Genomic DNA, 24,572 nt, shown 5'->3' with positions numbered 1-24,572 from the left:
CACGAGTGTGCCGTGAGACACCGGCTGGTGTGCCGCGAGATGCCTGGAGGGAGGCGGGCGAGTCGGGCGGCGAGAGGCGGGGCGGCGGCGGCGAGGAGAGGCCGCGCCTCCTGCTGCTGCCTGGCGCTCCTCCTCGCAGCCGGCAGCGCTGCCTGGGCGCCTCCGCGCGACTCTGTCTCGCTGGGTTTGGTCTCCCAGCAGAGACGGGTCACACGCGCCCCTCCCTCCCTCCCTCAGCCTGCGCGGAGGGAGAGCCAGAGAGAGGCATCGCTCCTGCGCTCCGAGGCGGATTGAGCGCAGCTGAGAGGAGCTGCCGAGGGAAAAAACGTTCACTTTTGTGCGTCCCTCCCGGCGTGACGCTGCGCGCTGACGTCACAGGGCGGGGCTTTAATGGTGGTGTGCCGCGAGATTTTTTTTTAGTACACAGGTGTGCCGTTGCCCAAAAACGTTTGGGAAACACTGATCTAGAGGCAATGCAAGATATTATCTTGTGTGTGTGGATTATTTCTCTCATTATGTGTGGGTATATATATTGCAGAAACCACAAGAAGCCTTAGAAAGGTTTAAAGAATTTTGTGACAAGGTTAAGAATGTTCATAATGCTAACATTGATTGTCTTTTCACAGATGAAAAGCCAGTTTTTCTTTTACAGGATTTTCAGGATTTCCTGGATAAGAAAGGGATAAGGCACAAGACACAAGACTGCTGTTTCTGCAGAAGCATGGAACAGAAGTGTCTGTGTGCAAGTGAACAAAGAATTGTAAAATGGCATGAAGGCACAATTGCTGAGTTCACATTTGCCACATGAGTATTGGGCGGAGTCGATATTGTGTTATTGTTAGTCTTGATTGAGAAAGGTTTCAAAAGATTTGGGAAGTTCTCCTTTTGAGAAGCTGTTCCGTAGAAAACCTTGTGTTGCCCATTTTAAGGTTTTTGGGTCTCATGTGAAGACAGAAGCTCCAGGTGGATTAAAGAATGCTAGAGGCATTTTTGTGGGTTATGAAAAGGGTCTCTACAGAGTAATTTTGTCTGAATCTGGTCAGGTGATTCTCAGAAAATTTCTAGAGAGTGCTCCTGAACAGGAGAGAGTAATTGTTCACACATTTCCCACTGAGGACAATTCAGATGTTGATGATGATTTTACTGATTACAGTGGTACTCAGAGTGACAGTGATAGCTCAAAGAGCTCAGTTGACACAGTCATTGAGAGGAAATCTCACACAATGGCTAGACCTTCACAAATGAAGGATGAACCACTGTTTACTATTGGAACTGGTTCTCCAAAGAGTCCTGAGACTGAACCAGTGAGCAAAGAGGATCAGCACCTCATACGTAGGTCTGAGAGAGTTACAAAGGGTGTACCACCCAAGAGGTATTCAAAAGAGTTTGCTAACTTAGCTGTTGCATGTGTTACTATTGTTGACAAGTCAAGACAGGTTGAAGCTGTGTCTAAGTCAGAGACAAAGACACAACAGGGAGTTGCTAAGTGTAACACTACATTCCCTAGCCAAGGTAATGCAGATGCACTCATTCCTTGGAAGTCAGACTACCAGAGAGGTACACTGGGGAAACCAGTGGCGGGTAGTTCCAAGGGTGGAACTGAAACAACAGGGGAGTGTTATATGTATAACAACTGTTTGTTTTCTTCTCTGGATCACGCTTTGCTCGCAGCGCACATTGATTCATATGGGGGAGTATGTTACGATATAGAAGCAATGCGGCCGCGAGCTGGTAGCTTGAAAGCAAAACATAATGGGAATGTTGGGACTGTTCCATGGGAAACAGAGGGACAGTCAATTCACAGTGCAGAGGGCGCCGGAATTAGCTGAGAGTGTAATATGAGCTGTACAGGAAGTACAGGTGGAGTTTGTCTCTCGGCTGTTGGAGTTTGAAGAGAGCAGTCGTGTTTTTCTGTAACGCTGCAAAGACAGAAATAAAGGCATGTAAATACGTTTCTGTCTATCTCTTTCCCCTGCCGGGGGGGGGCAGGAAAGAGGGGTGTGTTCTTCTCACGCTGAGAAGGATCGCCTATCGCGACCTAGCAATGCAGACAGGGAGGTCATCAGGAGATCAAGCCAGGTGCCTGGAGAGTTGCCAGTTTCTCCTGATAAAGGCTTGATTCCCAACAGTATCCACAGGTTTATCCACATGCTCGACAGTGGGGAGCACCAAGTGAGGGGTGTCACCTCCTATCTGCTCTTGGCTTGCAGTTATATCTTGTACGCCTGCCCCAAATGAGTACTACGTGGAGAAGATACACCCACTTGAAGAGTCGAATGCACCAGCGTACACTATGGGCCTTTGAACGCACTACTGGGTGAGCAGCCCAAACCCAGCACCCAACCAATACACCCTTCCACAGACACTGGGTCCAAAGCTGCCTGTCAAACCTGCAGCTCCCTGCCTCTCAATGGCATCCAGTGCCTCTGTGTGGGGCTATGCTAAAGACCTGGTGAGAGGGCCTGGCCCGGCAATGAATACCATACCTGAACCAGATGTTTACCTGTGCCACCAGCCATCCTACAGCATCTCCCAAAGGTTTGCTTCCTCCAGCAAGAACTATACACCAGGACCCCCTGACTACAATGCGGAGCTGGTCACCACCGACAAACCCAGAGCCCCACAGTTCAGTCTTGGGATTCGTCACTCTGAGTATTCTCATGGCACACCTCCAGTTTGTTTACTCAAAGAGTGAGGGTGGACTCACAGGCCACAGAGGTGACTTGCCCCTTTGGGTAGACCCACCTCCAAATAATTCCATTGTGACACAGTGTCAGGAAGCAGGTGTAAATAGCTTGTTTCAGAGGGAGAGATTCTGATGAACTTTGAACACGTTTGGGCTATGCCAGGGTCAGGTAATTGGGGAGGGGGACTAGATAGCCCTCCTTTGTGAGACAGGGGGTCTGCCTTGGTTCTTGGCAAAATCCTTTCTCTATCCTTCCTCCTTCCAGTGTGCATTACTAGTGAAGTGTTTCTCACCCCACCACTTAATTCGCTTTCTGTTACAGAAGATTATTGGGAAGAAGGCTAAGATGCTCTTTTTGCTCATATAAGAAATAGTTTTATAATTTTATAAGTATTACCTTTTTTTTTTTTACAAAGCTCCATAAATATTTATTTTCCTTGCTACTATTCTATTTACACTGAGAATGAAATGCAAAATGAGAGAGCTGTTTTTAATATTGTGTTTTACCAGTGTATATTGAAGAGCCTTCCAAAGAGTGAATTTATAGGGCAGTCTATGTAACTTGTTTACATGTTACTTGCTTTGCGTAAGTAAGTAAATAAATAAATCCAATTTAGATCGCAGTTTTGGATTTTGTCAGCTTGGGATGACTAATGTACCTTCTAACATGCCATCAAACCACATTCATTATGCTCTCAATTGATAAATGTAGGCTACATTGATTATGTTTATGAGCTCTGTGCATCCCTTCCCCCTCCATACCCAGGTGATTCAATGTATGAAAGGGAGAGTGAGACTGGGCTGCTTAGGTATCGTTTTCTATCCTAACCTCTTATTTGTTGCATGCAGCACCATTTCTGTTCTGCTACAGTTTGTCTCCTGCCAGCAAATATGTTATTTGTCATCCAACAAATATGTGGGTAATTGAAGTCCCCCATTACTACTATCTCCCTTCCTTTTGCATGCTTGGCCATCTGTTCCAGGAAGGCATCATCTATGTCCTCCGTTTGGCTTGGGGATCTATAGTAAACTCCCACAATGAGGTCTCTGTTATTCTTCTCTCCCTTAATTTTGACCCAAATGCTCTCACTTTGGCTTTGAGGTTCTAAATCTTGGATCTCTTCACAGGTATACACATCCCTGACATATAACGCCACTCCTCCTCCTTTCTTGTCTGGTCTGTTTCTCTGAAATAGATTGTATCCCCCCATTATTACATTCCAATCGTGGGACTTATCCCACCAGGTTTCAGTGGTGCCTATTATGTCATATTTAGTTTGCTGTACCAAGAGCTCAAGCTCATCTTGTTTATTTCCCATGCTTTGCGCATTAGTGTACAGACATTGAAGTCCATTAATCATTCCCCCGTGTCTCTTATTTAAGGATTTTTTCCTCCCACCACTAGGTCTGCGTGCTGTTTGCTCCATTTGGTCTATGACATTTGGATGATCATCTTCATCAATTGATAGACTCCTACCTTCAGGAGCACTGTCTCCCTCCCCCACATTAGTCAGTTTAAAGCCCTCCTGATGAGGTTTCTGAGATTCTTGGCAAAAACATTTCTCCCAACCGTTGTGAGGTGCAGCCCATCACTTGCCAGAAGTCAATCTTCAAGAAACTGCAGTCCGTGATCTAAGAATCCAAACCGTTCCTGTTTACACAATTTGCGAAGCCAGCTGTTCACTTCCACTATTTTCCCCTCTCTCCCTGGGCCACGTCGTTCAACAGGGAGGACAGATGAGATGACAATTTGTGCATTTAGTTGCTTCAATTTCCTGCCGAGGGCCTCGTAGTCTCTTTTGATCTTCTGGAGGCTATTGCTTGCAGTGTCATTGGTTCCCACATGAACCAAGAGGAAGGGGTATTTGTCAGTGGGTTTTATGATTCCTTGCAGTCGTTCAGTTACATCTTGGATCTTAGCCCCGGGGAGTCAGCACACTTCCCGAGACATCTTGTCAGGCCTACAGATCACTGCTTCTGTTCCCCTCAGTAGGGAATCCCCTATCACCACTACACGCCTCCTCTTAGGTTTGGTCGGGGTTCTTCCGTGAGCTGTCCGTTCCAAGGTCGCCTGCACATTCCCTGAGGACTGACTTTGCTGCTCGTCTTCATATACCTGATCGACTGTAATGAGGGAGAGATCCTCAAATGGAGTCTGCTCTTCGTCTTCCATGCTAGGGGAGAGGACCTCAAAGCGATTGTGTATTTCTAAACAATCAGAGCGAACCCTGGGCCTCCTACTTCTTTGAGTCACGTTTCTCCATATATCTGGCTCCTGTGTTGGTGAACTAGCCTCCTTCTCAGGGGAGTCCCCTGTCTCCTCCTTGGTGGAGACGGTGTGCTCTGTTGCTTCCAAGAAGAGCTCCAGCTCTCTAATTCTTTGGAGCGTAGCTACACGTTCTTCCAGTTGCTGGACTTTGTCTTTTAAGAGGGCAATCAACATGCAATTGCTACAGGTAAAGCTGCCTGCAACCTTTGGCAAGATGGCAAACATTGCGCAGGAACCGCAGGCGACTGCAGCTGTTCCCTCCCCCTCCATCTTGAGAATGTGTCATTGGGGGTGGCTACAGCGGTCCTCCATCATAAAAAGCGTGAAGACAGGACAAATAACTCCTCCCACAAAAAAAACCCTAGGTCTCCCCCAACGAACGTTTGAGACTAGCTCCCCTAAATCTACACGATGGATCAAACTGCGCGCGCTGCTGCCCTGCAAGCTCTGATAAGCTCTTCCCACAGCTAATCACCTGCCTCAACAGAAACCCTGCCCCCTCTGACCTTTGCACAGGGAGAACAGCTAATCAGCCACAAAGAAACACACACACACAAGAAAACCCTTTTTGCTCTTTCTTCAACTGCTGCCCTGCGAACGGCGATCTGGCACTTCTCCCTCTTTACCTTGAGCGCGGCCTCCTGGAACCTGGTCAGTACGGTGTGGAGGCGCTCGAACAGCTGCTGGTGTGAGTCTGCGGACACCAAGACATCATCAAAATATGGTACCATGCCCGGAAGCCCTTGCAGGAGACGCTCCATAAGGCTTTGGAAGATCCCAGGAGCCACATTTACTCCGAACTACAAACGGCGGCAACAGAATGCCCCTCGGTGGGTGACGATTGTCGGGGCTTCAGCGGTGGCATCATCGACGGGCAGTTGTTGATGGGCTTGGGCAAGGTTCAGCTTAGCAAAGACCTTACCCTCATCCAAGGAACGCAGCAGGTGTTGAACAATAGGAACCGGGTAAGCGTGCTGCTGAAGTGCCTTGTTGATTGTGCACTTGTAGTCGGCACAGATTCTCACCAACCCATCCGGCTTGACAGGCGTGATGATGGGGGTTTCCCACTTGGCGTGGTCAACTGGCTCCAAAACTCCTTGGGCGATCAGCTTGTCCAATTGTTCATCCACCTTAGCCTTGAGAGCAAAGGGAACCCGGCGTGGCTTTAGCTTGATGGGGGCAACTTGTGGATCAAGGCTAAAGGAGATGGGCGTACCTGTATATTGCCCCAAGTGCTGTCAAAAACCTCAGCAAAGTCTTTGACCAGATCCTCAGTCTCTGCGTTAGAGATGCGGTTGATGCTGGTGACTTCCATCAAACCAGTCTAGCCCTAGGAGGCTTGGCCGCTGACCTTCGACCACCACCAGTCAGAGCAGGCCTGAAAAATCCTTGAAGGTGATCTGGAACCGGCCAACGCCTACCACGGGAATGTTGTTTCCCTGGTAGTCTCTCAGGTGTACACGGTGAGAGTCGAGTTGCCTTTTAGACACTCTGGGTACCAGTCTTTTGATGGTGCTCCAAGACACGATGGACAGGGCAGACCCAGTGTCAATCTCCATGTCACATGGAGCTCCTTCAATGAGCACCGTGACGTTTAGCTTGCGTCGCGTAGGCGAGTCGGTTTGGCTAATAGTGGTTCCAGACGGGCAGTGGCAGTTGGTGAGAGCGAAACAGCTTTCCTTGGCGGACTGGAGTGAAGACTTGGACTTGTGAGGCAGTGAAGGGGGGGTGCCGGACGGAGCCAATCGGCAGACCTTAGCAATGTGGCCCCTTCTGGAACACTTCCGACAGATGGCATCTCTGAATCGACACTTGGCATGGGAATGGTTGCCTGCGCAGCCGGCATATTCCGATTGACCTTTGGACTTCTGTTGGAACTTCCTGCGCTCCCGCTTTATCTGGTGCATGTCATCGTCTTCACTGGAGGATGCCTCATCACTGCTGGCCTCTTCATGATGCACTGGAACTGGCTTCCTAGCAAGACGTGGGCTGCTGGCTTGAGGATCAGCAGCTTCCGAGGCCACGGCCTCCTCAATGGCTTTCTGCAGCGTGAGGTCTGGTTTGGTGAGGAGACACCGTTGCAGACAGATGTCCCGGACCCCGCAGGCGAATCGATCCATCAGGGCATCGTCTAAGTCTCAGAACTTGCAGTGCATTGCAGCCTGTCGCAGGGTGGTGGTGTAGTTGTTGATTGACTCCCCCGCTGCCTGGTTCCGGTGGTAAAACGCATGGCGGGCAGCAATCTTGGATGGCTTTGGCGCGTAGTGGTTGCGGAGCTTCTCTTGAATCGTGTCCCACGGAGCTGCCTGGACTGCTTCAGGTGCAAGCTGCTTCAGGTGCAAGCAATGCTCAGGCCATCTCAAACACCTCAGGCCCACAGAGGATTCTTCTTTCTATGTAGATGGAACCCAAAACAACCTGTTTTGCTTTGTTTAGCCTTATTACACTTCGCTTTGCTATTTGTGGGTGAATGAACAATTTGTTCAGGACCTGAGACAGTGGTGGGCAACCCAAATTCCCTTCTAAATTCCCTTCCTGGCAGGAACTACATGGTACAGCGCTGCAGATCTATGCTATGCATTCTTCAGTCTCCCTCTAGCCCCTGAGAGTCAATTCCTCTTCGCCTTCACCTGGGGACCTAGTTAACTAACCTGGACCAGACTACCCCAGGGTTATGCGGAATCACCCGCTATATTTTCTGCAATATTACACCAGGATTTACAGGATGTACATCTGTCTGGTCTACCTATCTGCTCTATGTAGATAACATTTTAATATGTTCTACCAGCGAGGAGGCGTGTAAATTAGACACAAAACACCTCCTTCTCGAGCTAGCATATAAAGGACACAAGGTGTCCCCTAAGAAGCTCCTTCAATGAGCACCGTGACTGTGTATCTGAAGAAGTGTGCATGCACACGAAAGCTCATACCAAGAACTAACTTAGTTGGTCTTTAAGGTGCTACTGGAAGGAATTTTTTTATTTTGCCTAAGAAGCTGCAATACTGCAAGCAGGAAGTAAAATACCTCGGACATATCCTGGGGATAGGCACCCAAAGCCTAGCAACTGACAGAATAGAGGCAGTCACCAAAATCCCCCTCCCCAAAACAAAGAGACAATTGCCAGGCTTCCTTGGTATGGCAGGCTTCTGCCAAGCTTGGATTGCCGGCTACAGCGAAATAACTAAACCCCAGTCCACTATGACCCGCCAAGATCATCCTGATGAACTGATTTGGGGAGAGGAAGCCTATAACACCTTTGAAAGCCTTAAGAGGGAATTACGATCTGCCCCCGCCTTGGGCCTCCTGGACTATCGCATCCCTTTCAACCTATTCATTCATGAACAAATGGGGGTAGCCTCAGGAGTTCTTACCCAGCCCTTCCGAGATCAAGAAAGGCCAGTGGCATATTACAGTCTATAACTCAATACTGCAAAGGGAGCAGTGAGTTGCTTGAGAGCCATTGCTGCCACTGCACTCCTCCTTCAAAAGGCTCAAGAGACAGTGTTGGGACATAAGATCACAATACACGTTCCCCACGCAGTCTCAACCCTTCTAGCTCTAAGGGGCTGCCACCACTTCTCAAACCCACGTCTAAACCGTTATGAAGCCCTCCTGTTAACTCCATACAATGTCACTATTAAACGGGTCAACTCCCTAAACCCAGCAACCCTACTACCCCTCCTGTTGCGTTCGCAAAGTAAAGGAAGGATTGAACTCTGATTAATAAGAATACACACAGAGGCTTGAACCAGCAAGACTCTGGGAAGGGTGCATATAAATCGTCTCTCTCTCTCTCTGTGCCTGTCCATGTGCAGCCCCTGGCCCAGGCCGTTTTATTCACAAAAGAACTTTTTACAGAGTGTTCGTAAGAACCAATCAGATTTCTTCTGAGCATTTCCACAAACCCACGTGGGGACAAGTTAAACTACTAAAACTAATTAAGCACAAATATTTCTGGGGTAAACAAAGAACAGAACTACAAAGAGCATATGGCAACCCCGGAGGTAATAAACAATCAGTACATATGATAAGAAGGATGACCAGGAGGACAGCGGATCATTATCACCTTCATGTGAGATCTGTTTCCTGGCCCTAAGATTAACATCCTAAGATTAATATATAAGAAACTGCTTCAAAGAAACTTGCCCACTATCTTTATGGCCCATGATGCCTGCCTGGTGAAGCAACTGCTGTGTACGTGACATGTGAGGAAGAGAGGAATGGAACAGGGATGCAGGGGTGTAGATTGATCAAGAATCATATCAAAATATGATATGTCAGGAAAAAAGCAGCAATGTGAGAGCGAGCTGCAGGTGGCTGCAAAGCAAAACAGGATGTTGATGTTTGGGACTGTACCATGGGAACGAAGGGGCAGTCTATTCACTGTTCTGAGCACCGGATGTTAGCTCAGAGTGTCATCTGACCTGGACTGGAAGTACAGGGGTGGAGTTTTTTCTCTCTACTGTTGGAGTCTGATGAGTGCAGACGCGTTTCTCTGTACTGCTGCAAAGACAGAAATAAAGCGATGTAAATAGAATTCTGTCTGTCTCTTTCCCCCTCCCTGAGGGAGGCAGGGAGGAGGGAGGAGTGGTGTGTCCCTCTCACGCTGAGTGGGATCGCCGATAGTGACCTAGCCTGTATCCTGCCGGGAGACGCAGACGGGGAGGTCAACAAGGATCTTAAGCCGAGTGCCTGGAGAGTGGCCAGTTTTCCCTCTGATAAGGCTTAAGAATCCAACATAAACCCAGTCAACGCAATGCTTTCATTGCTGACACAGATGGCTTACCCTATATCTGTTATAATTCCTCATAGCAATCCCACCTGATCACTACATCTCTGGATATTTGCACTCCTACACCCTCCCAGATGATGGCACCCTGCACCATGATTGTACAAAGATAGTCCAACAAGCTGAGAAACCCCGAGAAGATTTAGACCACCTCCCTCTAGAAAACCCTGATCTAATACTCTACACAGACGGCAGTTCCAAAGTCATAAACGGGGAAAGGAAGACTGGATATGCCGTAGTCTCTGACTTCAAAGTCTTAGAAGACAACCCTATATATATATTTTTTTTATAATAATTTTTATTACATTTTTTTACAACAGAAAAAAGAAAGAACATAGAAAATAGAAAGAAAAAAGAACAGAAAGGTCAAACCATTTCAACAACTTATTTCAAATTTCCATCGGACTTCCCCACATCTCCCGCCCAGTGCATTCTTAACAATAAAAATTATCAGCAAGTTATACCCTTGTTTCTTGTGTTTCTTTGTACTTTCAATTGCAATTTTAAGTTTAAATCCCTTATTTTCCATTTACTCTAAAAATATAGCATATTATCGTTTTTACCCATTTAAACTTTGATTCTTTCATGAATATTATCCAATTTCTTATATAATCCACTCTCATTGCTGGGGCTGACCTTCCAAATCATACGGCATCTCACAGTTCATATAACTTATAATACTTTTGCAAATAGTCCTTAAATTTTTTCCAGTCCTCTTCCATTGCTTCTTCTCCCAAATCTCGGATCCTGGCAGTCATCTCAGCTAGTTCCATGTAGTTCATCAATTGCGTCTGCCAATCCTCCAGTGTGGGCAAATCTTGAGTCTTCCAATATTTGGCGATAAGGATCCTTGCTGCTGTGGTGGCATACATGAAAAAAGTTCTGTCCTTCTTTAACACCTTCTGGCCGACAATGCCCAGGAGGAATGCCTCTGGTTTCTTAGGAAAGGTGTATTTAAACACCTTTTTTAACTCGTTGTAAATCATTTCCCAGAAGGCCTTCACTCTTGGGCAAGTCCACCAGAGATGAAAGAATGTCCCTTCAGCCTCCTTACATTTCCAACATTTATTATCGGACAAATGGTAAATCTTAGCAAGCTTGACTGGGGTCATGTACCACCTGTATACCATTTTCATAATGTTTTCTTTCAAGGCATTACATGCCGTAAACTTCATACCGGTGGTCCATAACCTTTCCCAGTCCTCAGACATGATGTTGTAACCAATGTCCTGAGCCCATTTTATCATGGCTGATTTAACTGTCTCATCCTGAGTGTTCCATTTAAGTAGCAAGTTATACATTCTCGATAATAACTTGGTCTTTGGTTCTAACAATTCTGTCTCAAGTTTCGATTTTTCCACCTGGAATCCTGTTTTTTTATCTAGCTTAAAAACCTCATTAATTTGGGCATAATGAAGCCAGTCTTGCACTTTACCCTTTAATTTTTCAAAGCTCTGCAACCTCCAGTTGTCTCCAATGTTTTCTATTATTTCCCAATATTTCGGCCAACCGGCCTCCATATTAGGTTTTTTCCGAGCCTTGGCCTCTATTGGTGATACCCACCTCGGAGTTTTGCTTTCTAACAAGTCTTTGTATTTTTTCCAGACCATAAATATTGCTTTTCTGACAATATGGTTTTTAAACATTCCATATGTTTTTGCCTTGTCATACCACAAATACGCATGCCAACCTAGCGAATTATTGAAGCCTTCCAGATCTAGGACATCAGTGTTTTCTAACAAAATCCAATCTTTCAACCAGCAGAAGGCCGCAGCTTCATAATATAACCTTAAGTCTGGCAGGGCAAACCCCCCTCTCTCCTTTGCATCAGTTAATATTTTAAACTTTATTCGGGGCTTTTTGCCCTGCCAAACAAATTTAGAAATATCCCTCTGCCACTTTCCAAAACATTCCACTCTGTCCACAATCTGCAAGGCTTGAAACAAAAACAACATTTTTTGGCAAAACGTTCATTTTTATAGCTGCAATTCGGCCTAACAAGGATAATTTCAGTCTTGACCAAATTTCTAGATCTTTTTTAACTTCTGACCAACATTTCTCATAATTATCTTTGAATAAATTCAAGTTCTTGGAAGAGAGATTGACCCCCAGGTATTTCACTTTTTTAACAATATTTAGTTCTGTTTCCTTCTGAAACCCCTCTGTTTCAATAGTTGTCAAGTTTTTCCCTAACACCTTAGTTTTTTGTTTGTTCAACTTAAAGCCCGCCACCCGACCAAATTTCTGGATCAATTCCAGAACTCTTTTTGTACTAGATTCTGGCTCCTGTAATGTTAAAACCAAATCATCTGCAAATGCTTTCAGTTTATATTGTTTCACTCCGACCCGTATTCCTTGTACCTGCCGATCCTTCCTTATCATATTCAGCAAAACCTCCAGGACTGAAATAAACAATAAAGGGGAGAGGGGGCACCCCTGGCGTGTTCCTTTTTCAATCTGAAGTTCTTCTGTCACCACATTGTTCACTATCAACTTAGCTTTTTGTTCAGAATAGATTGCTTCTATTCCGTTCTCAAACCCCCTTCCCACTCCCATCCCTTCCAAGTTTTTCTTCATAAATTTCCAAGAAATATTGTCAAAGGCCTTCTCCGCATCAATAAAAATTAACACTGCTTTAGTGTTGATATTTGTTTGTAAAAGTTCCAGAATATCGATAATATTCCTAGTGTTATCAAACAAATGTCTACCTGGGAGAAAACCTGCTTGGTCCTTATGAATTACTTCATTTAATACTTTTTTAAATCTGTTTGCCAAAATATCTGCAAATATTTTGTAATCCACGTTTAGGAGTGAGATGGGACGGTAGTTCTTAAGTTGAGTCTTTTCAGTTTCCACTTTGGGTATCAATGTGATGAATGCTTCTTTCCACGTTTCTGGTGCCCTCCCTCCCCCCATAATCTGGTTACAAACCTCCAGTAATGGTTGTATCAAGTAGTCCTTTAACATCCTGTAGTACTTGGAGGTAAGTCCATCAGGGCCTGGAGATTTGCCTAGCTGCATATTCTGGATGGCAACCTCAATTTCCTGTTGTGTTATTTTACAATTCAAGATTGATCTCTTCTCTTGGGATAGTTCTGGTAGGCCATTGTCTTTCAAGAATTGTTCTATCTCAGTCAGTTCCTCGGGCCCTTGGGTGTACAGTTTTTTAAAATATTTCTGGAAGCACTTTCTAATTTCTCCCGGTTTCTGAATACTTTTTCCTTCAACTTCTAAGTTGGTAACATAATTTAGTTTTTGTCTCTTTTTCAACTGCCAAGCTAGCAGTTTCCCACATTTATTCGCAGATTCAAAAGATCTTTGTTTCATTTGTTTGATTTTCCATTCCACTTCTTGGTTGATCAATTTCATATATTGTGACTGATGGAATTTAATTTCTCTTAGAGTCTCTTTTGATTTTGGATTCAATCTTAATTTTTTCTCTCCATCTCTTATCTTCTCTAATATCTTGTCCTTTTTCCCATTCCAAAATTTTTTCTTGATCGTGTTTTGTTGTATCAGAAACCCTCTCATAACAGCTTTACTTGCGTCCCAGATTATTCTTTTTTCCACCGAGGTGTTGAGGTTAATTTCAAAGTAGTCCTTTAAAGCTTTTTGGGCCTTCTTTACAATCTCTTGATCTCTTAGCAGGTTGTCATTCATTTTCCATCTGAAGGAGTCGGCAGTAGTAAATCTCATTTCCATTTTCAGAGCGTTGTGGTCGGAGCAGGTCTTTGGGCAGATTTCTACTCTTGTGGTCTTAGGTGCCAGCCCTCTAGTTGTCCAAATTTGGTCAATTCTTGTCCATGACAGGTGAGCCTCAGAGAAGAAAGTTCCTTCTTTACCTAGGGGGTTTCTCGTCCTCCATAGATCAATCAAATCCATATTGTCAGTTAGTTCGAAAAAAGTTTTTGGTAGTCTTCCATCTTTGGTCAGGTTCTGGTTCTGTGACTTGTCCATATAGGTAGAGACCACCCCATTCATGTCTCCCATCATGATGATGTTAGAATAGTCCAGATAGTCCAGTAATGTCTCATGAAGCTTCTTGTAGAATTCTGATTTCCCCTCATTTGGTGCGTAAATTCCTAAGATCAAAACTTTTTCTCCTTGGATTTGTATTTCAATTGCCAGGATTCTTCCTTGTTCATCTTTAAACAGAAATTTTGGTGATAAATTCTCTTTTGCATAAATCACCACTCCTCTCTTTTTAACTCTGTCTGATGAGATAAATTCTTGGCCTAGTCTTTTGTTTATTAACACTTTCCTGTGAAGCCTAGTCACATGAGTTTCTTGCAGACAGATTATATCCAAATGTTCCTTCTTCAAAATATGAAAAATCCTTTTGCGTTTTTCCGGGGAATTTGCGCCATTAATATTCCAATTATACAGCTGCAGAGACATCCTGTAACAATCTGTTGTTGCTCTTTATGGGGCGTCTTCTTTCTTGTCCAAATCCGAGGGTGCTGGCTCTTTTCCAGACTCAGGTGGAGGCCAAGGAGCAGCTACTCCTTTCTGCAGGTCTTCTCCGTGGTCGTGTAGAAACTTCTGGCTGTCCTCTTTCGTCCTGATTTTAATCTTCTTTCCTGTGTAGTTGAATGATAGGCCTTGTGGAAACTCCCACCTGTAAGGTATTCCGTTGCTTCTCAGAAGTCCAGCTAGATCAGTATAGTTAGATCTGAGATCTAGTAGTTGTTTAGGAATATCCTTGTAGATTTGTGCTCTTCTGTCCTGGATCTCAAGTGCTTTATTAAAATGTAGGTCAAGTAGTTTGTCTCTCTCCTGCTTGGTCCTTAAGATGATCAAGCAATCTCTAGGCCTGTCTTTCTTGACAACTCTTCCCAATCTGAATGCAGTTGTTATTTTAAAGTCTGTATCTTCCTCTATACCCCAGAATTTAGAGAATTCTGCTGTCAAAAAGCCGGTCAAATCCTCTTTCTCAATCTCTGGGATAGAGCGTAATCTTAAATTATTTTCCCTGTTTCTCAGTTCCACCATAGACAGGTAGGCCTGCTGGTCGCTGATGTGTTTGTGTAGCGGCCTTACCTCTCCTTTCAATTCATCCACTTTCTGAATTGCTTGACTTGCTTTTTCGTTTGCAGCCTCGGCCAATTTCCGGTTCTCAGATGTTGCGTCTTTTAAATTCCCAATTTCTTGTGAATGCTTAGCCACTTGTTCAGATAGTTTAGTAATTGAGGATGTGGCTAAGTCGATTTTTGCTGTTTGGTCATCAACCTTCTTATTCAAAATTGCAAATTGTTGTAGCATTTGATCTAGAAGAGTGCCAGATCCCCCTGCTGCCATATCCTCAGTCGTTGGCTGGTCAGCTGCCTTAGATGGGGCTGTTGTTGGAGGTGCAGCTCCCTGTAGAACAGCAGGGACCGAAGATCTGCGAGACTGGGAAATCAAAGTTGTTTGTACAAATTGGCCTTTCCCTGCTTTCGACGCAGCTCTTGTTTTTGGAGGGCCGCTCATTCCCCACCTGTCTTTGGATTCAAGGTCAAACTGTCAAATGTTCCATGGGAAAGACAGGCCTCAAAGTAAATAACCAAACCACAGAGAGTCAAAACAAAGTTAGTTCTCAGGAATTTGTAAGTCCCAAAATCCACTAGAGGGAGTATTGTTGCAGTTCAGGAAAGAAGGAATAAAGTTTTAGCCGCCATTAAAGTTCCTGCAGCTGAATAAGTTAACAATAGTCTTTAAAAAAACTTTTTTCCCTGGCAGAGCCCTTTCAATGTTACCACAATATTGTATCCAAAAGTGCAAGATACAGTTGTTTAATTGTATCTTTCCAATGGTGCCTTTATGTGTCCATTTCAACTTTATAAAAGTATCCGCAAAGCGACCCTTTTCCCCCTGCCAGCCCGGGACTGGGTTTTTTTTTTTTTTCTTAAAGTTTTTAGAATCCACAAAAGGAGAGGATCTCCAAGTTAAATCAAAAAGAAAAAAGAGAGCTTGCCTTTCCCTTCAGTTGCTAATTCCACCAGACGCATGAAACATCCCGTTTTAAAGTCTCTTTCTATTGCTTCCAGCTTGTCTGATCCTTTGCCTTTGATCATAAGCACTACCGGGAGACGGACTTCCTTTTTCTCGTCTCCCGCTTTCAGCCAAATTTCTAATTTACAGTTCCAAATTAATACTCTTCTTACTCACGAGTAGATGATTTAGGATCCAATGCTTAAGGAAGAAAGGTCGGCGCTCATCGACAACAGCCGCGCGGCTTCGCTCCCGCAGAAAGAGCGATGTACTCTCAGCACCGCTTCCCCTCCGCACTTCCGGAGCCCCTTACGGGGTCCCTTCTTCGTTTTGGGGGTCGCTCCAGGTGCCCGCCGAGTCCCACGGCCACGAGCTCACTCTGCTCGTGGTTTATCTTGATGGATCGTCGCTGTGCCGTAGCGAACGATCCTTTCCTGCGGAGCCCCTCTTCAGAGACTGAAGAGGACCGCCATTGCTCGTTTCGCGCCGCCTCCGGAAGTCCATTCCAGAAGCCAACCCTATAAACCCTCAATATAGTGCCCAGGCGGCAGAGTTAATTGCCCTCATAAGGGCTTGTGAGATTAGCGAAGGAAGAAGGACAACACTGACAGCAAATATTGCTTCGGGCTAGTACACACAACTGGCCAGATATGGCTCCAAAGAGGCTTCCTGACCGCAGCTGGTTCTCAGCTCTCCCACGCCGCCCTAGTGGAAAGGTTACTAACAGCCATCCACATGCCCAAAGCAATAGCCATCGTCCATTGCAAAGCACATACAAAGGGGAGGGACTCAGTCTCCAAAGGTAACAGGCAAGCCGACAGGGCAGCCCAAATGGCCTCACTACATCCCCCAGAGGACGAGACTAAGTTCCAAGGTATACAACTCCTTGCCAACATTGACTTCAAACAAATGTACCAATCGGCCACTGAAGAGGAATAAACAATGTGGGAATCCATGGGCGCCAACAAAACGGGTGGCGTCTGGCTCCTCCCAGACGGCAGAACCGTCATGCCAAAAGCCTGGACTCCAAAATTTGTGAGGGTCCTCCACCAACAGACACATTGGGGAAAGGGAAGACTAATAGACCATGTCCAAAGGTGCTGGTATGCTCCAGGGATAGCGGCTGCAGCCACAGCAGCCTCAAAGAATTGCATAACATGCATAACATGAGAGTTTACAGCTGGATTTCATCGACTTACCCCAGTGTCAGGGGTTCAAACATGCCCTAATCATAGTGGACAAATTCTCCTCCTGTGTGGAGGAATTCCCTTGCAAGAAGGCAACCGCTTCAGTACTCGCCAGGGCCCTTTTACAAGATATCATTCCCCGGTATGGAGTACCCCGTCGACTGGACAGTGACTGCAGAGGCAGTCCAACAGGAGGCCCAAGCTCTTCGAATAAAGTGGGAATTCCATACACCCTAAGACCCAGCCTCATCAGGACAAGTAGAGAGCATGAATCAAGAGGTAAAGGTACAGCTAGGGAAACTTTGTAGTACCACCGGACTAAAATGGGTAAATGCACTCCCACTAGTTCTCCATAATATTCGGAGTGCCCCCACTGGACCGTTAAAACTGTCCCCCTTTGAACTTCTGTTTGGGAGACCCCCTCCCTCTGTTTATAACACTTTATTTCCCCTCTTGGAACTTGAGGTGGGGGAAGCAGAACTTACTAATTATGTCATTCAGCTCCAAAAACAGCTACAACATCTCCACAAGTATGCTGCCATAGAGGGACAGAATCTACCAATCAACGTCCCAGCACACTCCTTCCACCTGGGGGACTGGATCCTGGTTAAAGTGTACCAGAAGCTGCCCCTTCAACCTGCCTGGGAGGGCCCGTACCAAGTACTTCTAACCTCGCCTACTGCTGTGAAGGTGGGAGAAAAGAACGCCTGACTACATCACACTAGGTGCAAGGCAGCACCACTGCCCCAGGAGGCGCAGGAGAGCCAGGGAGAGGACTACACCTTTGATGCCCCGCCTCCTGCCGCAACCTCCTACATCAACGAGGACGAGGCCCAACAGACCGGACCAGATCGGGGTCAGGATCGGGCCCAACAGACCGGACCAGATCAGAGTCAGGATTGGGCCCAACAGACTGGACCAGATACTACCTCTGAGCCCATCTGGACCTCCGAAGTTGTCCTGGACACAACCGCCATCAAACTACACCTCAAACATGTTTGACAGCTCAACTGACAGCTCCACTGACAGCTCATTGCTTCGTCGCTTTCCTTCAGCGCTCCGTTTGACAGCTCAACCGACAGCTCCACTGACAGCTCACCACTTCATAGCCCAACTCCTCTTTTCCGAGCGCCAACCCAGCCCTCCGTTCATCCTGTTTACCACCCCGCTGCTGAACATGGAATATTGCCCACCCTTTTTATCCTCTCCTCCCTGACCAGGATCTCCGCTTTCGCGTCGAGCCACTGCACTGGATTACAAACAAACTACCATTTCTTGGACTTTCACAGTATCGAATCTGGGGGGAAATCCAACCCTGACTGAATGGGGGACTTGGACTTCTGTCTCTCTGTGTCACTGACTCTGTTGCACCATTCATTAGTACCCAGACTTACCAATAACCAGTACTGGGAACTCTTTATACGAGACCAAAATCTCCAACGTATAGGGTCAGCCATCCTCACTCTCAACCATCAGTATTGGTACTGATATGTATCATGGGGACATATTCACCCAGTGCTTTTCAAGCTGCACTGGCTCCCGGTGGAATACAGGGTCAGATTTAAGGTGCTGCTTTTGACCTTTAAAGCCCTTCACGGCCTAGGACCCTCGTACCTATGGGACCGCCTCTCCCGGTATGCCCCACGGTCCATAAATAGTAACACTCTAGTGGTCCTGGGCCCTAAGGAAGTTAGATTGGCTTCAACCAGTGCCAGGGCCTTTTCAACTCTGGCTGGTGGAACGCTCTGCCTCATGAGACCAGGGCCCTGCAGGATCTGATTTCTTTCCGCAGGGCCTGTAAGACAGAGTTGTTCCACCTGGCCATTGGCTTGGAGCCAATTTGATTCCCTCCCTCTCTTTCTTTTTTCTTTTCCTTCTCCTCCTGCGAGGAGACTACATTTTAATATTTTAATGTTTCAATATTTTATTGTTGTATTTTTAATTTTGTTTTTAAGTTGTAATAATTCAACTTGTTTTTATTATTGCTTGTAAGCCGCCCTGAGCCTGGCCTTGGCTGGGGAGGGTGGGGTATAAATAAAAATTATTATTATTATTATTATTATTATTATTATTATTATTATTATTATTATTATTAAAAAAAATTTATTAGTTTTACAGAATTTTTAAAAACAAACAAACACTAAAAGACATACAAACACGTATAATTTAATAACATTTTTTCATACTCCTCTTTTCTGGGACTCCCCCATACCCCCCCTTTCTGCATCCCAATGTCCATAATTTGGTAGCAACTCCCAATTGTTACTTTCCAACCTCTGTCATCTTAGATATCTCTATGATCTGACCTTCTATCACTGCATCCCCTTGTTCCTAAAAACCACAACACTCTAACATTCATCAAGTTTATAATAGTCCTTAAGGTAGCTTTTAAATTTTCTCCATTCTTCTTCCACTGTCGCTTTTCCTTGGTCACGGATTCTGCCTGTCATCTCGGCCAATGTCATGTAGTCCATCACCTTCATCTGCCATTCTTCCAGAGTGGGTAGATCTTGTGTCTTCCAATACTTTGCGATAAGTATTCTTGCTGCTGTTGTAGCATACATAAAGAAAGTTCTATCTATCCCTCTTTGACACCAACTGGCCAACAATGCCCAAGAGAAAGGCCTCTGGTTTTTTAGAGAAAGTACATTTAAGTACCTTTTTCATTTCATTATAGATCATTTCCCAGAAAGCCTTGATCTTCGGGCATGTCCACCAAAGGTGGTAGAAGGTACCTTCAGTCTCTTTACATTTCCAACATTTGTTATCGGGCAAATGGTAAATTTTTGCCAGCTTGACTGGGGTCATGTACCACCTATAGACCATTTTCATAATGTTTTCCTTTACGGCATTACATGCCGTAAATTTGATACCGGTGTTCCATAACCATTCCCAGTCAGCTGACATAATGTTATGACCAACATCCTGTGCCCACTTAATCATAACCGATTTGACTGTTTCATCCTGTGTATTCCATTTCAGCAGCAAGTTATACATTCTTGATAAATTCTTAGTGTTGGGTTCTAACAGTTCAGTCTCTAGTTTTGATTTTTCCACCTGGAAGCCAATTTTCCTGTCCTGTTTGAAAAACTCCATTATTTGGTGATATTGAAACCAATTTTGTACTTTATGTTTCAATTTCTCATGACTTTGTAATTTTAACTTATCTCCATCCTGTTCTAAAATTTCCCAATACTTCGGCCATCCGACCTCCATATTGAGTTTCTTCACTGCCTTAGCCTCCACTGGTGACAACCATCTAGGGGTTTTGTTTTCCAACAGATCTTTGTATCTTATCCAAACATTGAACAATGCTTTTCTAACAATGTGATTTTTAAAGGCACTATGCAGCCTGATTTTATCATACCATAGATATGCATGCCAACCGAAAGCATTATTGAAACCTTCCAGATCCAAAATGTCTGTGTTCTCGAGGAGCATCCATTCTTTCAGCCAGCAAAAAGCTGCTGCCTCATAGTACAATTTTAAGTCGGGCAGGGCGAAACCCCCTCTTTCTTTAGCGTCTGTCAATATTTTAAATTTAATTCTGGGCTTTTTGCCCTGCCAGACAAATTTCGAAATATCTTTCTGCCACCTCTTAAAACATTCCATCTTGTCAATAATCTGCAATGTCTGAAACAAAAATAACATTCTAGGCAATACATTCATTTTGATCACTGCAATTCGGCCTAACATTGACAATTTCAAATTTGACCATATTTCTAGATCTTTTTTGATCTCTGACCAACATTTTTCATAATTATCCTTATACAAATTCACATTTTTAGATGTCAAATAAACCCCTAAGTATTTCACCTTCTTGACCACTGTCAACCCTGTCTCCTCTTGGAATTTCTCCTTTTCGGTATCTGTTAAATTTTTTCCTAAAACTTTGGTTTTTTGTTTATTCAACTTAAATCCAGCTACCTGGCCAAACTGTTGGATTATTTCTAGAACCTTTTTCGTACTAGTGTTTGGCTCTTGCAAAGTCAAAACTAGGTCATCTGCAAAAGCTCTTAACTTATAATGTTTAGCTCCGACCTGCACTCCCTTAACCTGCTGGTCATTCCTAATCATATTCAGCAACACCTCCAGAACTGAAATGAAGAGTAATGGGGAGATTGGGCATCCCTGTCGTGTTCCTTTTTCTATCTTAAGTTCCTCAGTTATTACATTGTTTACAATCAATTTGGCCTTTTGTTCAGAATATATTGCAGCCATACCATTCTCAAAACCTTGGCCTACCCCCATCCCATGAAGATTCTTTGTCATAAAACTCCAAGAAATATTGTCAAAGGCTTTCTCCGCGTCCACAAAAATCAGTACTGCTTTAGTGTTTATATTCACCTCTAACTTTTCCAAAATATCTATTATATTCCTTACATTGTCTGCTAGGTGTCTTTTTGGGAGAAAGCCTGCTTGATTCTTGTGAATCTTTTCCATCAGCACTTTTTTAAATCTTTTTCCCAAAATGTCTGCAAAAATTTTGTAATCCACATTGAGTAGTGATATTGGGCGGTAGTTCTTCAGTTGAGTCTTTTCAGTCTCTGTCTTTGGTATGAGTGAAATATATGCTTCTTTCCACGATTCAGGTGCCTTTTCTCCCTCAAGGATCTCATTGCAGACTTCTTTTAATGGTTGAATCAGCCATTCCTTCAACGATTTGTAGTATCTGGAAGTCAGTCCATCTGGTCCTGGAGATTTGCCCAATTGCGTATTCTGAATGGCAGCCTCTATCTCTTGTTCTGTTATTCTCTGGTTCAGATCCGTCTTATTTTGATGAGAGATTTTTTGTAATCCATATTTATCAAGGAATTTGTCTATATCTTCTTCATTTTGCGGGCCTTGAGTATAAAGTTTTTTAAAATAACTCAAAAAGCAATTTCTGATTTCATTAGGTTTAGATATATTCTTTCCGTCCACTTCTAGACTTGTAACTGTATTTAATTTCTGCCTTTTCTTCAATTGCCATGCCAGAAGTTTGCCACATTTATTTGCTGATTCGAATGTCTTTTGTTTCATTTGCTTTATCTTCCATTCAATCTCTTGATTCATCAATTCCATGTATTGTGTTTGATATAACTTAATCTCTCTTAAAATCTCCTGGGACTTTGGTTTTACTCTTAATTTTTTCTCTCCTTCTTTTATCTTTTCCAAAATCTTTTCTTTTTTCTCATTTTGTTTTTTCCTCTTTATTGAGTTTTGTTGAATCAGAAAGCCTCGCATCACCGCTTTGCTTGCGTCCCAGATCACTCTTTTTTTCACATCAGTCCTCAAATTTATTTCAAAATAGTCTTTTAAGGTTTTTTGGGCCTTCATAAGGATCTCCTTATCTCGAAAGAGGGAGTCATTCATTCTCCATCTAAATTGACCAGTTGTTGTAAGTTTCATTTCCATCTTCACAGCGTTATGGTCGGAGCAAGTTTTTGGGCAGATTTCTACCTTCTTAATCTTTGGAGCCATGCCACTAGTAATCCAAATTTGATCAATTCTGGTCCAGGTCATCATTGCTTGGGAGAAAAAGGTTCCCTCTCTCTCCAGAGGGTTCCTTGTTCTCCATATATCTATCAAGTCCATATTTTCCGTCATTTCAAAAAAGGTCTTAGGAAGTCTCCCTTCCTTAGAAACTGTTAGCCTTTGTGCCTTGTCCATGTTAGTGGAGACCACGCCATTCATGTCTCCCATAATTATCATATTGTAGTCCAAATAGTCCGTCAGAGTTTCATGAAGTCTCTTGAAGAAGTCAGATTTGCCTTCGTTTGGTGCGTAGATTCCAACAATCAAAAGTTTTTCTCCTTGTACTTGTATCTCTACTGCCAGATATCTCCCCTGCTCGTCTTTAAACATCATTTTTGGGGCCCATTTCTCTTTTACATATATCACAACTCCTCTTTTTTTAACTTTGTCTGATGAGATGAATTCTTGTCCTAGTCTTTTGTTTGTAAGTAATCTCCTATGAGCTCTGGTTATATGAGTTTCTTGTAAACATATCAGATCCAATTGTTCTCTATTTAAAATGTGAAATACTTGTCTTCTCTTCAAAGGCCCATTGAGTCCATTACAATTCCAACTAAGGAATTGCAGAGCCATCTTGTTATTTTTCTGACACTCCTCCAACAGCTCCAAGTTGTTGCTCTTCCTCTGATGGTGGTGGTTTTTGTCCAAGCGAGAGATTCAGAATGTCTAATGCTCTCCTCTGTTCTGCAATCGGGTCCACAGTCCCCTTCTGCAAGTCCTCTTGATTTCTTCCCAAAAATTTGTCTTTATCTTGAATTGTCTTTATTTTCACCTTCTTTCCCTTGTAATCAAAAGACAGTCCCTGTGGGAATTCCCACCTGAAGCGGATGGAGTTTTTCTTTAACAGAAGAGCTAAATCCTTGTAGAAGTTTCTTAAATCCAAGATATATTTTGGGATGTCTTTAAAAATCTGTACAGCTGAGTTTCCAATTTGCAAGGCCTTTTCAAAGTGTAATCCTAGTATTTTGTCTCTTTCTTCCTTAGATCTGAATGTAATCAGACAGTCTCTCGGGGTCTTTCTGTCCTGCTTTTTGCCCAGTCTAAAAGCTGTTGTAATTTTGAATTCGTCTTCCTCCAGATCCCAGCAGTCAACAAACTCCTGTGTTAAGTACTCCGCAAGATTGTCTCTTTCATTCTCTGGGATCAGTCTCAATTTCAAATTTCTCTCTTTTCTCTGTAATTCCCACAGAGCCAAAGTAGCGTCATGCTCATGGACCTTCTTGGCAATCGGTTCTAAATTCTCTTGTGTCTCTCCAGCAATAGCTTTCGCTTCTTCAGCAATTTTACGTGTAGTATCATTTTCCTCAACCAATTTGTTTATAGATTCTGTGTTCTGGTCTAATCTTGCTGATATTTCTGTTAACTTTTGTGTATTTTCTGAGGTCTGTTTTGTGAGAGACTCCAGGGATTGATTTATCTTAAGCAGGGCTTCTGTCACGGCTTCCATAGAGACAGCTGTCACTTTTTCTTGTCCTGTTGTTCCTGCAAGTCCAGCAGTTACGCCTGTAATTGATCCTCTTTTCTTTGGCTGTTGTTGCTGCAGCTGTTGCTGTTGTTGTTGCTTGGTCTTGGCTCTTGTGACTATCTCTTCTTGTGAGCCACTCATGTCAAGGTCGTTTCCCACGGGAGCTGTTTCCCACTGGAAAATTCCACTGTCTTAGGCCGTGCCAACCTTTACTTTACCCTCTAGGGGGAGCAAATCAAAATGGCCAAATATAAAATGTCCAAATACAAAGGCAAAGAGATTATCCAAATACGTAGGAAAGGGAGAAAGAGAAAAATTAAAGCAAGTGTGGCTGGAGGCTTGTAACTGCAGATTGCCACAATTTCCCAGTAGATACTATTTCAGCTTATTCTGATGTACTGTAGCCAGTCAATGCAGAAACTTTGTATCAAAGTGTAACTTTCACAGGAAAAAGTCAGTTCAGTGTCCTGTTGCCCTAAAAGGCAGACCGTTTCATGCACTTAAACAGCTGAGGCAGCAGAGGATTTTTCTTTTGATTAAGTCCTGCAGTTGCCAAAGTCTCTTTCGCCTCCCCTCTGCCCTGCTAGCTAGAGGGGAGATCTAAAGTCCAAATGTCAGGTTTGATTAAATAAAAACAAAGTCTTTAACGGATGCAGCTTTAAAGTTCCGTTGCTTTCACTTTCATGCA

At 44.1% G+C, this 24,572-nt stretch overlaps 1 pseudogene across 1 annotated transcript in view; it reads left to right on the top strand.

The window, feature by feature from the left end:
- Positions 1–2,960, top strand: part of LOC308577921 (protein CIMAP1C-like) — a 37,939-nt pseudogene extending 34,979 nt beyond the window's left edge. The window contains exon 4 of the transcript in view: positions 2,211–2,960. The product of the transcript in view is annotated as a protein CIMAP1C-like (transcript). The remainder of the gene's footprint in view (positions 1–2,210) is intronic.
- Positions 2,961–24,572: the final 21,612 nt, after the last annotated feature.

Source organism: Podarcis bocagei (assembly GCF_964188305.1).
Source record: "Podarcis bocagei genome assembly, chromosome: W".
Lineage (NCBI taxonomy): Eukaryota > Metazoa > Chordata > Lepidosauria > Squamata > Lacertidae > Podarcis > Podarcis bocagei.
The sequence above is the reverse complement of the archived record's forward strand: the minus strand, read 5'-3'. Positions and strand labels throughout refer to the sequence as shown.